Below are 15,411 nucleotides of genomic sequence, written 5' to 3'. Positions count from 1 at the left end.
ATCCCAGGATCCTGGGATCGAGCCCCACAACGGGATCCCTGCTCGGCGGGAAGCCTGCTTCTCCCTCTCCTATTCTCCCTGCTTGTCTTCCCTCTCTCGCTGTCTCTATCAAATAAATAAATAAAATCTTAAAAAAAAAAAAAACAAAAGAAAAAGAAGTAGAGCCCAGAAAAAGATCATGTCCTAAGTCCTGCATGATTCTTCAAGCACGAAATACCAATTTGCCCATGAATTTCCGAGCTGCCCAAGTGACGAAGGAACTTTGTTTGCTTTTAGGAAGCCAAGGTGGTGTTTCAGACAGTGACTCTGAAGCACACACACCTGAAGCAAGTCTGAGGAAACAGCATTACATGTAATGGAAGTCGTCTCCGAGGGCACAGGAAGCTGTGTTAACCTTGCATTCTGTGCTCCCCGCATGGGCATCTTCTGGCTACTCCTAGCATCTCACTCTTCGGTTTGAATAGGAGTTTCTTCTTTCCGAAATAAGCCTTTGGTTGTGAAGTCACCAGTGGTTTCCGAGGGGTAAACACTCTCACTTTTTGTTTGTCAGAGAAGTGTCTCCTTTCTCTGGCTTCCTTGAGTGATAGTTTAGCTAGGCATAGAACCACAGGTGATGCATGGTGCGCTCAGAGCTTTGAAGACATTTTGTTGTCTTCTGGCATTTTGTGTCACTGTCAGAAAATTAGCTCTCAGTTCAGTGGTGGTTTCTTCCTGGGGCATCTGTCTTTTCTGACCTGGGGCTGTCCTGACCTTGGTCAGGTTTGATGGATATGCTAGTATTTTGTTACAGTGTGTCTGGCTGTGGAGTCCTGCTTGCTTATCCCACTTTGGGTTTAGCACACTTTTTATTTTTTATTTTTATTTTATTTTTTTAAAAGATTTTATTTATTTATTTGACAGAGATCACAAGTAGGCAGAGAGGCAGGCAGAGAGAGAGGGGGAAGCAGGCTCTCTGCTGAGCAGAGAGCCCGACGTGGGACCCTGAGATTGCGAACCAAACCGAAGGCAAAGGCTTTAACCCACTGAGTCCCTCAGGCGCCCCTAGCACACTTTTTAAATCGAAGGACTTTTCTGTGTTTCTGGGATTCTGGAATAGCCTCTTTATTTATGTGACTATTAGACCTCCTTTGCATTTTTCCATTCTTTAAGAACTCATTCCAGGTCTGTATTGGACGTCTCATTCTTTTATCCTTGCCTGTCTTTCCCTTTTTTTGTGCTGCATTCAGGTCACTTATGTAGATCTGTCATCCAGCTCCTTATTTCTGTCTTTTGCCATGTCTAATATGTTCTTTTCAATTCTAAAAAATTATTTTTATTCTTTAAAAAAAAACTTTCTATTTTTCCAGGGTTTCTTTCTTTCATTATATTCTTTGCCTCATTGAATGCCTTACTTTAAAAAAAAAAATGCATGTTTTGTAGTCTTTTCCATATTGTTTCAATATTTGCAGCTATTTTACAGTCATTGCTCTGTTGTGTTGGCTAATTCTGGCATAGCAACTTGCTCCCATGCATCATTTGTGATTTTCAATTTTCCTTATACCTCCCCTTATTTAGGAAGGTTTTCCCCTCCTTCCCTGCCTCTCCCTCTCCCTCCTTCGGGTGTCTCATGAGAGATATTTTCCCTTGCTTTCCTGGGGCTCTAGGCTTTTGCAATGCTGGACTAGTTTTTCATCCTAATTTATAGACCTAGGAGTCCAGACCCGCCCAAGTAGTGGGACTCTGGAGGCCACACCCTCATGTGTTTGAGGTTCTTGCCAGAGAACTCCCAGTAGCCCTCCTCTGCCTCCCTGGCTGGGTGGGCGGGGCTGTCCAGCCCCATTTTCATAGTCCTTCCAGAGTTCTGACCTCATGGAGGGTCTCAGCTCAGCATGCCGTCCAGGACAAGCTCATGACCATATCTCCTGCCTCCCCCGCCATGTCCCACCCACCCTCGTCTGGCCCAGACAGTTCTACTGACTCTTTGGCCCCAGGGATAGGCAGCTAGATCATGGTGCATTTGCCAGAGTACCATTATTTTGTTTTTCCCTCCTGGTAACAGGGGTCTTAGGTTTCTTTTGAGCTGAAGTCTATATATGAAATAGGGGGGGAATTCTACTCTATCTTAGAGTCACCATTTCTGTATTGTTGTGGTGGCGGGGTGGGGTGGGGGGGAGCTGCCTCGTGAGAGCAGGGTCCAGAAAGCTGAAGTTCTGATTAACTTAGCATATTATTACACTCTGTTTTGGATCCTAGTGGAATCTGTGTTTTCCAGACTGTGAAACTGATTTATCCCCTATTATATCTGTTCTTAGGGCAGTGAAGCTTTTAACATTTGGGAAGATTGTTTAAAAAGCCATGTCCAGGGACACCTGGGTGGCTCTCTTGTTGAATGTCTGCCTTCAGCTCAGGTCATGATCCCAGGGTCCTGGGATTAAGTCCTTCATTGGGCTCCCTGCTGGACGAGGAGTCTGCTTCTCCCTCTTCTTCTCCCCTTGCTTGTGTTCCCATTCTCGGTGTGTCTCTTTCTGTTGTAGAAAGAGAATAAAATCATTTAAAAAAAAGGGCATAAAAGCCATGTTTAATTTACTGGCTATTTAGAAGTAGTGAGCTGCTCTATACTGTGGTGTGGGGAGGCGCCTGTGCTCTGGATGGAAACGGGAGGAGGGTGGTGGGCACAGACCTGGGGGCCCATCCTCAAGAGGGACTTCCATAGGACATCAGAGCTCTTGCAGGCGAAGCTTTCTTATTGTCCTGTGCTTTCTCTTGTGCCTTTTAACTTCCCTGTTCCACTACTGCAGACACCAAGGACATGACCTGCCCTCTGAGATGACTGTGAAGGTCGGGGGACCTCCTCCACAGCTTTGGCACCCAGGGAGCCCAGTCCATCCTCTGTGTTCTGTGACGTGAAGAGTATCCTTGTACCCATTTTACAGATGTGGACAATGGGACCCATGCTGGCCAGGTTTTTTCTGTGGTCAGGGACCTGTAGGAGAGGATCTGAGCATTGGTACCGGGCCCCCCGGGCTTTGTGAACCTGGGTGCCAACCACTGCAGTCCCCACTCCAGTGCAGAAACCACTGGCCGAAAAGTGTGAGGACACAAATCCATGCCATATCACCACCGAATGTAGACCAAATGGCTGCTCCCCTCGGGAGCTCTATTTTTAGAAGATGAAAATAGAACCTGAAAATAGAAAAAAACTGTATTTTTAGAAACTAAAGTTTGTGTTGTATGAAAACAGTTACAAAAGGAGTAATGATGAGGTTTAGTGAGTCTTGATTTGGGGGAAGTTGTGATGCAGAGAGTATCTCCATATTATAACAGAAAGGTGGTACGGATTTCTGCGGATTGGACACCAGCTTTGTACAGGGCCCAGGGAAGCCGGCTCTGTTAAAATGAGGGGTGTGCCGTGGTCTCCTTGAATGAGATAATAATACCAATGGAATTATCCCGACAGTGGGCACAGACTTTAAGGGACTAATGGTCTTGTGCCGTGGCTGCTAGGCGGCCCCTGTGGCCTTAGCTGCACATGGTACTGCCAGGGGCCTGGGGGTCTGCACGGCAGCTGAAGTGCTAATCCCAGCGCAGCATGCGGGCGCTGGGGTTCGTGTGTCCCCCTATTATAAAATTATGTTTTAACACTTTTAGAAGACATGATTTTTACAACAGTGTGTTCTATATCATTAGGTAGTTCAAGAAATTGGAGAAAATAAGACTTACTGAAATGGTTTAAGCTTATTCACAGAAACCACTCCTATTGGAAGACCTTTTTTCTTTCAGCCCCTCAGATACCCAGCTCCCTGGCCCCCCATCCTTTCAACCCTGCAGCCCCTCAGCTCCCCAACCTCCCAGCTCCCCAACTCCCCAGTTCCCTGGCTCACCGGCTCCCCAGCCTCTCAACCCCACAGCCCTATGACCTCCCAGCTTCTCAGCCCATGTTCCTCCAGCCCCACAGGCCCCCAGCTCCTCAGCTTCTCAGTCCCACAGCCCTGAAGCCTCCCAGTCCCCCAGTTCCCCACCCTTATAGCCCCCCAACCCCACAGTCCTCCAGCTTCTCAGTCCCCCAGCTCCCCATCTTCCAAGCCCCCCAACGCCCTCAGCTCCTCAGCTCCCTATCTTCCCAGCCCCTTAGCCCCTCAGTCCCATAATCCTCCTGCTTTCCAGCTCCCTAGCCCCACAGCCGCCCTGTCCCTCAGGTCCTCATCTCCCAGCTCCCCAGTTCCCTAGCTCCTTCACCTCCTAATCCCTCAGCTCCCCAGTTCCCTGGCCTGCCAGCCACTCAGCCCCTCAGCCACTCAGCCTCCCAGCTCCTCAGCTCCGCAGTCCTCCTGCTTTCCAGCCCCACACCCCCCAGCCCCATAGTCTTCCTGCATTCTAGCCCTCCAGCCCCATAGCACCCCAGTTCCCTGGCCTCCCAGCCCCAGTACTGCTGGCTGGCTCTCTGCTGGCCCTCTGAGCCCCAGGCTCTGGAAGGACCAGGTGCTTATGAGGAGGTCGGAGGCCATTTGCAGACTTGATGGCTACACTGTAAGTCAGCACAGGGCTATAGATGAAACGTGGAGGCCAGGGTAGCACACCTGCAGAGGAAGGCCTTTCTAAGCCCAGGTGCTGGCCTAATTCATGAGCCAGTCCTCCAGTGTCCTCCTTCTGTGACAACACCACTGATTGTCCAGTGTCAGGCTCCTGAAAATGACCCTTCCCACCCAGGTTACTGGCAGGTGGGTGGAGCATGGGTGCTTCTGGGGGAACAGGTTGAGATGTCAGGAGAGCTGGACATGACGTGTCCAGGCTGATAGCGGGGGCCTTCTGGATGCTTCCACACAACTGCCCTGTGATTTGGAACAGTATTCATATTCAGTACCATTGCCTCAGCCCCAGGACGAGCTGCTGGAGGGGGGCTCGAGCCTGTGGCAGCCACCGAGCGGCACCCAGACGAACTCGAGCAGTCAGCAGCACAGAGCTGCCCACACTGAGCTGCCAGGGACAGCAGCAGGTGTTTTGGTCACACTGATGGCAGTCTGTCACCTGGCTGCTTCCAGCAGGTGGTCTGGGCCCTCCGGCTGCACGTCCAAGGTTGGAGTCGTGGCACTGAGGATGAAGGATGTTAGGTCTGGCCCCCACCCCCCATGGTGCCCAGTCTGGAGCACACTTGGCTCCTGTGTTTGTCAGAGACACGAATGAAATGAAACCAGGGCATTTGATGTAACCAGAGGACATCTCTGCATCACAGCGGGAAATGTGTGGCAACTGGAAAATGGGACAGGTGCCATCGGCACGGCTGCCATTACGGGAGACGTGCCCCCCGCCCCCCGCCCCTGGCAGCAAGGTGGCTGCAGTCTGGTCCTGCACATGGGGCTGCACTCAGCGACCTTCCACTTGGATCCTCGTTCCAGCATGGACAGACTGGACTGTTGTGGGGGAGAGGCATGGGCACCAGTCCATGAAACAGTCCCCTGGAAAGATGAAACCTTTTTTCACCAGTTAATATACTTTATGCCCTTTCTTTCCTGACCCAAGAGCCCCACGAGAGCGAGTATCCTCTCTGCAAAAGTGAGTATACTCTTGTGTGAAGTTCCCTCCCTGAAGCGGTTCCCTCCCTGAAAGAGGTTAGTGCAGGTTCTAGAAGCCCCACCCGAGGTGCCAGAGTCTGGATGGCGGGAGGTGGGTGGAGAGCAACCGTAGGCCTTATAAGCTGGCTCCTTAAGCTTCATGAGCTAAACTAAGATATGAACCTATATTTTGGAATGCTGACACATGTCCTGAACATTTTGGTGCTCCCCCACCCCGAGAAAGTCCTGAAGTCACGATCAGAGGTGATTCCGAAGACCGGTAGGTCTCTTGGAATTCCGTCCAGTGCAGTCTGCGAGGGACCCTTCCCGCCCACCCCTGCTCTTTGTCTCGTTTCTCAGGGAGGTGCTCTGTCTCCTAACACCCGCATCTGGTCCACGAAAGTCCCAGTAGATGAACCTGCAAAACATACCACTAGTCGGACCGCACTTCCCACTGTATGCCTACTGGCCTCTCTAGCCCTGGGTCTTAGAAACAGCCTCCTGGGCTCTTCTTGCCCCTTCCGTGCTCCCTCCTTGGGGCCCCTGGTGCTGCTCACTGTTCTGCATGGCAGCTGAAATGAGTCTTGAGGACAGAAGTTAGAACTTCTGTCTCCAGATAATCTTCAAGATCTGTGGCCCAGCTCTGGTGCCCCTTCAGCCCCGTCTCTTCTCACTCTGCCCCCTGGTCACTTGGCTTCTGCTGAATGGATCCGACCCAGCTTATCCCACCTCAGGGCCTTCACACTTCGCTGTTCCTTTGCCTCAGCTGAGACAGTGGACATGGATCCCTCTGGCATATCACTCAGGTGTCACCCCAGCACAAGGGCCCTCTGTGATCACTTTATCTAAGAAATAACCTCCAATCACGTTCTTCCCCTGTGACTTCTGTTTCCAGCACTTGACATAGCGTGATCTGTTAGTGTGTATCATTTCTTCTTCACGAGCGGAAGGCTGGGGTGCAGGGACTTGATGTTGTTGGAAGCTGTGTCCTGAGCATTAGGACGGTGGCTCAGTAACCAGCTCAGTGCAGTCTGTCCCGCATGTGAACGGACCGTGGGGAGCGGACGCCGTGGCTCCAATGGCTGAATGGGGACAGGAAGGGCAGCGAGTTGCTTCCTGTCTTCATCAGGGTGGCCTTCGTCAGGTCTCCCTCCTGGTTTCTTCACCCCTGCAGTGGGAACAAGGAAGTATTTACGCGGTTTCCCGGGGAGGCCCCGCCCACGGGCCTGACCTGCAGCAGGCGCGCTGCGCCCTGGGTTCTGATCCAGAGGGCAGACTGTGCTGTCAGTGGTGCTGTGTTTCAGCAAGATCTGGCCCGAACAAGACGTGACAAAAAGGAGATACACTTCTGAAGGCTCGAAGCAAGTACGGCCCCACACTGTGATGGGGGAGAAAGCCCTCCCTGGGTGCCTTTTTGGCACAGACTCTGCAAGTCTTTGCTGGAGGACCCCCCCTCCACCTCCACCCCCAGCCAGCCATCACTCCAGGGCCTGGTGTGAGCGTTACTGGCATCTGTCTCGTGCTCGGTTGCTTCTGAAATGTCGCATGAAAGGAAGAAGGGCAGAGGACCCTTTTTCTGTGCAAAGAACAAGAGAGGCTTTTATTTATTTATTTATTAAAGATTTTATTTATTTATTTGACAGACAGAGATAACAAGCAGGCAGAGAGGCAAGCAGAGAGAGGAGGAAGCAGGCTCCCCGTTGAGCAGAGAGCCTGATGTGGGGCTCGATCCCAGGACCCTGAGATCATGACCTGAGCTGGAGGCAGAGGTTTAACCCACTGAGCCACCCAGACGCCCCAAGAGAGGCTTTTAGAAGCCAGTGCGGCTGGGGCAGGTCTTGCGGGGGCCATGGCTTCATGTCCCATCTTGCCTGGGTCTCCTGGGGAGGGCTCCTCCCTGCCCGCACGGTTCCCGTGCCTGAGCGGACTTTCTCCAGATGGCCATTTTCAGTTTATTGTTACGAGCTTGTGAGTCATTTCTCGTGAGCTGCTTATGAATATGTACCTGTTTCCCAGCTTCCTGTCACTTAACCACAAACACCTTTCAGCTAATTCTTAATGCCCGGCAGCGTGCAGAGTGCTCTGGAAGGACGGCTTATCCACCCAGTGCTTTCAGCCGCTGACTCACATTTTCAGGAGACTCTCTTGCCCCAGTCGGATGCCTTTACCCAGGCTGGGAAGTCGGTCCCACGGGTACGCGGGGCTGTGTGCTCACGTCACTGGGGGGCAGGTGAAGGGCCCCATTCATTACACGTGTTAGCGGTGTGCGGATGGTGAAACTGAATCCGAGTTTCAATACCGTGACTCCTGAGGAGGGTGGAAGCTGGGCCTGACTCTGACGGCCGCGGGGCTGCGTGACCTGTGGGACCCGGCCTCTGTTGGTTCAGAAAAGAGGACACCTGCAGAAGAACCCCCGCACTGGGCTTAACTAGAAAGGGTTTGCCTCTGGGCCTCCGCACATGTGCAGTTGGAGAAAGCGTGCTAATCTGCAGGCAGACAGTGGGGATGGTGTTCCGTCTGCCAATAACCGTGTTACTTTGTGTCCTTGCTAATTTAATTAGGAAGGGAGCTCCATCTCAAAAGCTCGTGCATGAGTCATCGGGATGCTCGCGGCTTCGCGGTGCTCCTCTGAGTGCTCCCCGGGACTCCTGTCTGTTACTCCTTGTACAGACTCTGGGAAAGCTGCACATGGTACACTCGAGGTTACTTCCCCCTCCGCCTCCAGTGCTCTTCAAAACAGCTTTGGAGTGACTCACCAATCATGTCCTCCCCACAGGGCAGATGGACATCCTCCCAGGAGCCAAGATGGATCTGTTTTCAAAGGCAGGCGAGGACATTTTCTCCTGATTTCCTAAATCACTTCAGGCTGCCTGGGGGGTGGGGGCGGTGTCTGGGTTGTGGGGCGGGGAGCAGGGAGGAGCAGTCCTGCAGGGGTGCTGCCTTCGGGGGTCGGAGAGTGGCCAGATCCGTCTCCAGAGCATGGGCCTGAGACTCCCTGGGGATGCCCCTCTGGGAAGTGTGGCCCCTGCCCCAAGAGGAGAGCTGGGCCTGCTCTGGCTTCTCGGACCACGGCAGCCTGTGCTTGGGGCCAGCCACAGAGCTGCCCTCGTGCGCTCATGCCCCATCCCACTCTGTCCCTTGCTCCATAGTGTTGTCCAACTCTGGGCTTGAGCCAGTCCTCTGAGGACATGGGGATGGGACAGACCCCACTCTGGGAGCTCTTGTCGGGCCGCGTACATGCTGCCGTCACTCCCTTTCTTCCCCTCGTGGCCTGAGGTCCAAGCTTGTGGTATCCTCTCTCCTGTTATCAGAGTTTTCTGGCTGTGTGGACTTTGTCCCTGATGGGGCTGGCGAGGTGGTGTGTTTCCACTTCTGAATTTTCCTAAAGAAGACTTCTGAGTAGCAGGCTGGGACTTTTCCCTCCATGGCTCATCCCTGTCCCGTTGTGTCAGCCTTTCAGCGAGCTGTCCAAGCCCCTGGGCTGAGGCAGAGGGGACGTTTGGTCCTGTCTTCCTTGACTCAGCCCTGGGCGTCAGGGAGGTCGCCGGGCGGGGTGTGGAGAGAAGCAGAGTGTGACTCCCAGGGAGGCCATGGCCTGTGCCACGCAGGCCCTGCTTGTGGAGCCGTCGAGCCCCCTCCCCTCCATGCAGCATTTGGCATCCTGTCAGGCACCCCACCTCAGGTGCCCATGAGCCATGTGCTGAGTTGCGTGTGAGCAAGGAGGGTTTGCTGGCTCTTGTTCGCACAGCTCAGGGTCGGCGACCTGAAGACTCTCCATGGTTGCAGCGAGCAAGCTGGTGAGGTGATGCCCTAGCGGGACTTAAGCAAGGGCAGGTGCCATGAAGTACAAAGTGAGGGCTTGTTTTTATTCTTGGTATCTCTTGGAACTATCACGAAAAATTTCACACAAATGAAACAAGAGAGACCTTAATGCGTGTGGGGAGCCCCCATGCCCATCTCCAACTTTCAGAACCTTGTGCTTTTAGAATGTGCCCACCTGATCAGCCCCCGCCCCGACCCTCATTTTCTGGAAAATTTAAAACAAATCCCAGATACCATAGCTTTTGCCCATAAACACTACAGCATAGATTTCTAACACACGGAATTTCTAACACACATTGAGTATGTGATCATACTCAACAAAATGAAGGATTCCTAAGCATCAGGTCATGGTTTAGGGTCTCCGAGTGGTCACAGAAAATGTCCTTTCACAGTAGTGTGTTCAGATCTGGACGCTGGGATTGTCAACATATCTAGATCAGCACCCGTGGCAGCTTGGCCCCTGGAAGGAGCTGGTCACTGTCCTGGGCGACTTCTCATTCCACACCTGACTGCTCTTAGCCGCCTGCTGTCTTTTCAGCCCATTCCTTTCAGCTCTGATTTCCCAAAAACTGGGAGCTGTAGCTAGTTTTGATTTTCAGCTGAAGGAGAATACTTCATAGATTAGCCTTGACATTGTAAAGTCTGCGCGATCTTCCTGAAGGAAGAGATATTGCTAAGGAGAAAGAGTATCTCCCATCTTCGTTGGTTTCCAATAAATACACATAAACTAATGCCGGACATGCCTCAGGAAGCCACAACATTTAACCCATTGAAGTATAATTCACATTAACCGGCAGATCCCAGCTTTACTGCAGACCTTCTGTACTTCTCAGGACGGTGCATGGTGAGGGAAGGAAGCGCTCCATGGGCCGGGCTGCTGGGGGCTGGAAGCAGGACTCACCGGGGGCCGCCTGTTAGGTTTCCCTGAGTTCCTGGGGGCACCTGAGTGGTCCTGGCCGCCAGGGCTTGGGCACTGTTGGCTGTGGTCTGTAGAGGGCGGGCAGGCGGTGCCCAGGAGAGGGCAGGTTGCTCAGCAAAGGAGGAGGGAGGCTGGTGGGCCAAGTCCTGGGGTAGAGGTTAGAGGCCCCACTAGGGTGGTTCAGACCAGGGAGAGGGCCGGGGGGGGGGGTGGTTGAGTATTTTGCTGCCCCGATGAATCACTTGTGCCTTGAGGTGAGATGTTTCCATGTAGTGAGCCCCCTTTTATAATTTAAATGAACAAGGGTGTCCAATGTCCGATGTGGGAATTGTGCAGCTCACTCCAATTGGGTGCAGGGAAATGCTGGCTTCATGTCAACATTGTAGGAAGGTACATTGGCCCCTGAATCCAGACCCCAGTGATCACCTGTGACTTGCACAGTGTGTGAGAGCTGGTGCACGGTCGCGCACCCTACCGCATGCCCGGCGGGGTTGGGGGGTGCGTGTTCAGCGGGCCAAGCCTCTCCTGCAGTGTTCTGTGCAGACACCTCCTGTGTGCTCTTGGCCCGGCACTATCCTCCTTGCTGCCAGCCTCCGTGCAGACCAGGCTTCCCTTCCATCTTCACTCAGGCCCAAGGCAAGCCACTTTTTGCTGGGCAGGAGACACTCCTGAGTTGTGGTCCCCATATAAAGGCTTACCTGTTTCTTCAAGACTTCCTTTCTGTCATACCAACACACACACACCCCCAACACAAGTGTCCCTACTGTGGGGATGTGACTTTTCTCATTAAGTTAATTTTTACAGAAACCCGGGCTTCTCTTATTCCACATCAGTCCACATCCTTCATTCAGTGTCCCCATCCTGAGGGCAAGTGAGCTTGGCCCCCACGGCCCCAGTCTGTCCTAGAGGCGCGTGTGCTTCCAGATCAAGAAGGCAGGAAGAGCCCCAGATGCCCCCTCAGGCTGTGGTCCTTGTTTGGGACGGGGTATGTCGTGGCCGCGCCAGCTCAAGGCTGCCTACGTTGGCAGAATGCCCAGCCCGCACCCAGGAAGCAGCGCTTGCCCCCCCGGGACCCCCGTTCATTGCAGCACGTGTGGGAGCAACAGCTGATCCAGTGGCAGAGCCAAAGCCAGAGCTCAGACTGCAGCTTATGCATCTTCGCGGGAACAACCCCTTCCTGGGCATACATTCTAGCATGTTCCCTGTTAGATTGGAGTTCACACTGGAATAGATGATGGGGAGGGGGGCGGGGGAGAGGAAAGAAATGCTATCATTCTCTCTGCTAGAAAATCCACTGACTGCTCCCTGGTCCCAGGGGAGCCCCTGAGACACAGTTAATTCTCAGCGCATCTCCCGGGCGGGCCTGTTGCTGTTCCTGCCTTAGAGATGCGCCTGAGTCTGAGAAATGAGAGGGAGGAGCGCGAGGTCACGCCTTGGGTGCAGGCAGAACAGGCTTTGAACCCAGCTGGTGGTAACTGCCATGGCCCTGGTGTGGCTCGGCCCTGTGTGCCTCGCCCCTGCCCTGTCCATGGGGACCCGGAGGCTGGGCTGCCTTCTGTGTCTGATGTTCCACGCTGCGTCCCTGGGAGCAGGTCCATCACCCTAAGCCTGGGAAGTGGACGTGGAAGGGTAGCCGCTGTTGTCAGCAGCGTGGGCTGCAGAGAGCAGCTTTATTTCAGAGAATGTTGTGGGGACAGGGACTTAAACCGGCACCTTCCCAGTGGAGAGGCCGGACAGACAAACACCGGCCCCATGACTGATGCCGATGGCCCTGGTGATTTGTCCCGTCTGTGGTGTGTGGTGTCCCATGATGGGGAGTCTTCCCTGTAAAAACATGCAGTCCCAGTCCAGTTATGAGGAGAACACCGGACAAGTCCCAGCCAGGGGACATTCTGCAGAGTACGGGATCTGCACTCCCCCACCCTGTCGCCATCATTCAGAACAGGGGCAGGAGCCTAGGAGATGTGACGCCCAGGGGTCATGTGAGAGCCTGGGTGGGGGGTTGGAACAGGGAGGGAAAGCCCAGGCACCTGGCGTACGTGGGGGCTTCAGTGAACCAGAACTCGACACACCAGCCTCATGGGAGATGCCCCTCTTGGGGGAAGAGGGAATAAATATGAGAACACTCTGCTATTTTTAATTTTTCTGTAAATCCACAACTGTTCTAAAATAAAAAGTTTGTATGAGAAAATAAAAATGGATAGAAGATTGGCTGGAGTGAAGCCTGGGCACTATTCCCGCTGCCGGAGACCTCAGACCCCACGACCGAGTGTCTGCAAGCCAGTGGCGCCCGGAGTGGAGGGGGCGCTGCCCCCCAGGAGCTGGGAGACGGCACGGTGCAACGCCCCCCCAGCCTCCGCATGTGGCACTTTACCACCTACATGAGGCGAGCCCCCCACATGCAGTTTAGGATATTAAATTTTTTTGCATTCTTTTACCTTCGCGAGAGTTTCCTGGCATTCATGCTTGTGTCGCCGAGAGCCCTTGGTTTGGGAGACCTGGGCATGCAGGGAAGGGAGAGGAGGAGGGAGGGGTGAGGTCAGACACGGCGCAGGTGTTTCTCAGTGTTTCTGTGGGGGTGTAGCATTGGTCCCCACCAATGGGATGGGGCAAGAAACAGAAATGATAGGAAAACCGAACTGTCACTGTCCCAGGATCCTGCAGGTAGAAAATCCAGTTCAGATATGTGGTCAGAATAAATGAGTGTGCTGGGGTCCTGGGATACAGACCCGCATGCAGTGACTTAAATCTGCAGTACTGAGGAGAATGGGCTGCTGAAAATGCCAGACACCTAGGGATAAGTCTAGAGATTTTCAGTTCCTCTGCACTCGGAGTTCTACAACATCTTTGACAGCAGTGAGGTGAAGCACTAGTCCGTGTCCACGGATCATATTGCTGTGATCCTGATCTCTCCCAGCTCTCTGTACCTACATGGTCCCAGACAGAGTTAGTCCCCTTCTCACCCCTCCCTGCCTGCCTGGCTTCCCCTTTTTTCTTTTTTCTTTTTCTTTTTGTCTTTCCGTCTTTTGGAAGACAAGCTGATTCTAGAATTTATGTGGTAAAGGACCCGCAGCCCCCAAGATGGTTCTGAAGCAGAAAATAGGGACTCTTGCCTTGCAGCAGTTAGACGGTATGATTATTGGCACAGATATGAACAAATTGGCCAACAGGACAGGGATGCGATGTCTGATAGAACTCGTGTGCTGACCAGCAGCGAAAGTAAGACATCTTAGTAATGATGAGACGTTTGGCCATCCTCACTGAAAAAAACCAAAACCCAAAGACCCCGACCTCACATCATGGGCAAGAGTCAAGAGCAGAGAGGTGGGGACACACGGGAAGGGAAAGGCCACAGGACCTACAGGGGACAGTGCCTGCCGTAAAGTAGCTTGCAGCCTCCAGGTGGGGAAGCATAAGCTCTGAAAGGACTGATGGATGGGACCGTCCAGAAAGGCTGTCTCTGAGATGGACGTAACTGCCAGAGAATCCGTGGTTGGAATTTGTAAAGAATTCCCCTGAGTCCAGAGAAAAAAGACAACCCAATTTTTTTTTTTTTTTTTTAAAGGGGCCCAAGATTTGAATTCAGAATAGTCTGTAAGTGCCTAGGGAGATGCTCAGTGACTTAGCCCTTGGGGAAGGACAGATTTCACCTTCTGGAGACACTCTTGGGTCTCCACCAGGTAGGACAGTAGTGTATAGACAGAAGGCTCTCTCCATCCTTTTTGCAAGTCTTCCCCTTGCTTCCCCTGCTCGCCTTTCCCCTTCCCTTCTCTCCCCTGCCCTCCTCTCTCTCCTCTCCTTCCCCTGCCCTCTCTTCCTCTTCCCCCTTCTCTTCCTTCCTTCCCCTCCTCTGCCTGCCTTCCCCTTCCTCCTTACTGTCTTCCTTTCCCTCCCCACTCCCTACCACCCTCCTACCCTCACCTCTCCTCCCCACCTCATTAGGTAACCTGTGTGTGGATTTTTCACACAGTGGCTTTATTGGTACAAGAAACATAAATCTTTGTGCAGCATTCAAGTGCAGACCCTCTTTGATTATGTACATCAGGGAAGGGGCTGAACCTTTTTATTCAGTGAGTTTTTGCTTATTGTGTTATAGATGATGTGGCTGTTGTCACAGAAATTGCTTCAGCCTCCACATTGTGCAAGCGCGGGCTGGCCCACTCTTTGGGGTGGGGCAGCAAGGGGCTCTCCTGCCCTGGGGTGGCTGCCGGGGCTGCTCGGCGTGCCTCACGCCCTCTCCCTGTGGCGGGTGGCCCAGGTTCTCCTGGCCCGTGTCTCTGGTGCCTGTTTGACCTTCTCAGTGGGTTCCACAGATGACCTTAATGGAAGCCCATCATGGCCACTGGCCGCCCTTCCCCACTCTTCACGTTCCAGGCCCCAGCGTTTCCAGACCGCAGAGCAGGAGGGTGCCCTCATGAGATGGCAGTGTTCTCTGGCGGGCCAACGAGCACATATCTGGGATTGATTTCTTGCTGGCCCCTCAGCAAGGTATACCCCAGTCTAGTGTCCGGAAATTCCGTGAGTGGGCCAGCTCAATGGAGCCATACCTTGATTTAAAACACACAGGCGGTAACTTTTGGTTACGCTAATAACCACATATCTTTTCCCTTATACTCTGAACTGATTGCATTGAGAGTTGATGCCTCTTCCCACTCTAGTGTGGATAGAAGTCACGTGACATGGGGCAGCATTTATGCATTTGGCTTTGAAGTAATTAGACCTCTGGGGCTTGGGGCCAACATAAAAAGTTCAATCCCAAACTCAAGGAAAGGTCTTTCTGTAAGCTAGGATGCTGGCCTGGTGCGGCCTCTGACTGCTCCCAGAATTCAGAGATTCCTCTGGAAACCTTGCTGGCTTCTTGATTTCTCAACCACTTCTGGTTCTATAGCCTTCATTCAGCTGGAAGCTGAGGTCCTCCTTTGAACCTAGCTGCGGAGCCCTGAATAGGATGGCATTCCGAGCACCATGGCCCGGACCCTTGCCCACTGACAAACTGCAGCTTGATTAGAATTTTCAGAGGGGCCTTCTGGTGTTTCTGAAGGTATTTACAGTGGAATTCAAATTAACAAAAAAAAAAGTATATACTTTTATCAATTTTATATTTTCAAAAATGAAATTTTAACCTTATCCAGAAGCAAAATG

General features: G+C 52.8%; 1 protein-coding gene across 2 annotated transcripts in view; it reads left to right on the top strand.

Moving 5' to 3' along the window:
* The window catches only part of HDAC4 (histone deacetylase 4), a 281,806-nt gene that overhangs the window by 120,626 nt on the left and 145,769 nt on the right, over positions 1-15,411 (top strand). The window lies entirely within an intron of this gene.

The sequence above is a fragment of the Lontra canadensis genome, unplaced genomic scaffold (assembly GCF_010015895.1).
Source record: "Lontra canadensis isolate GAN:19392208 unplaced genomic scaffold, GSC_riverotter_1.0 scaffold13, whole genome shotgun sequence".
Classification (NCBI taxonomy): domain Eukaryota; kingdom Metazoa; phylum Chordata; class Mammalia; order Carnivora; family Mustelidae; genus Lontra; species Lontra canadensis.
Note: the sequence above shows the minus strand (reverse complement) of the source record. Positions and strands in the feature narration are given on the sequence as shown.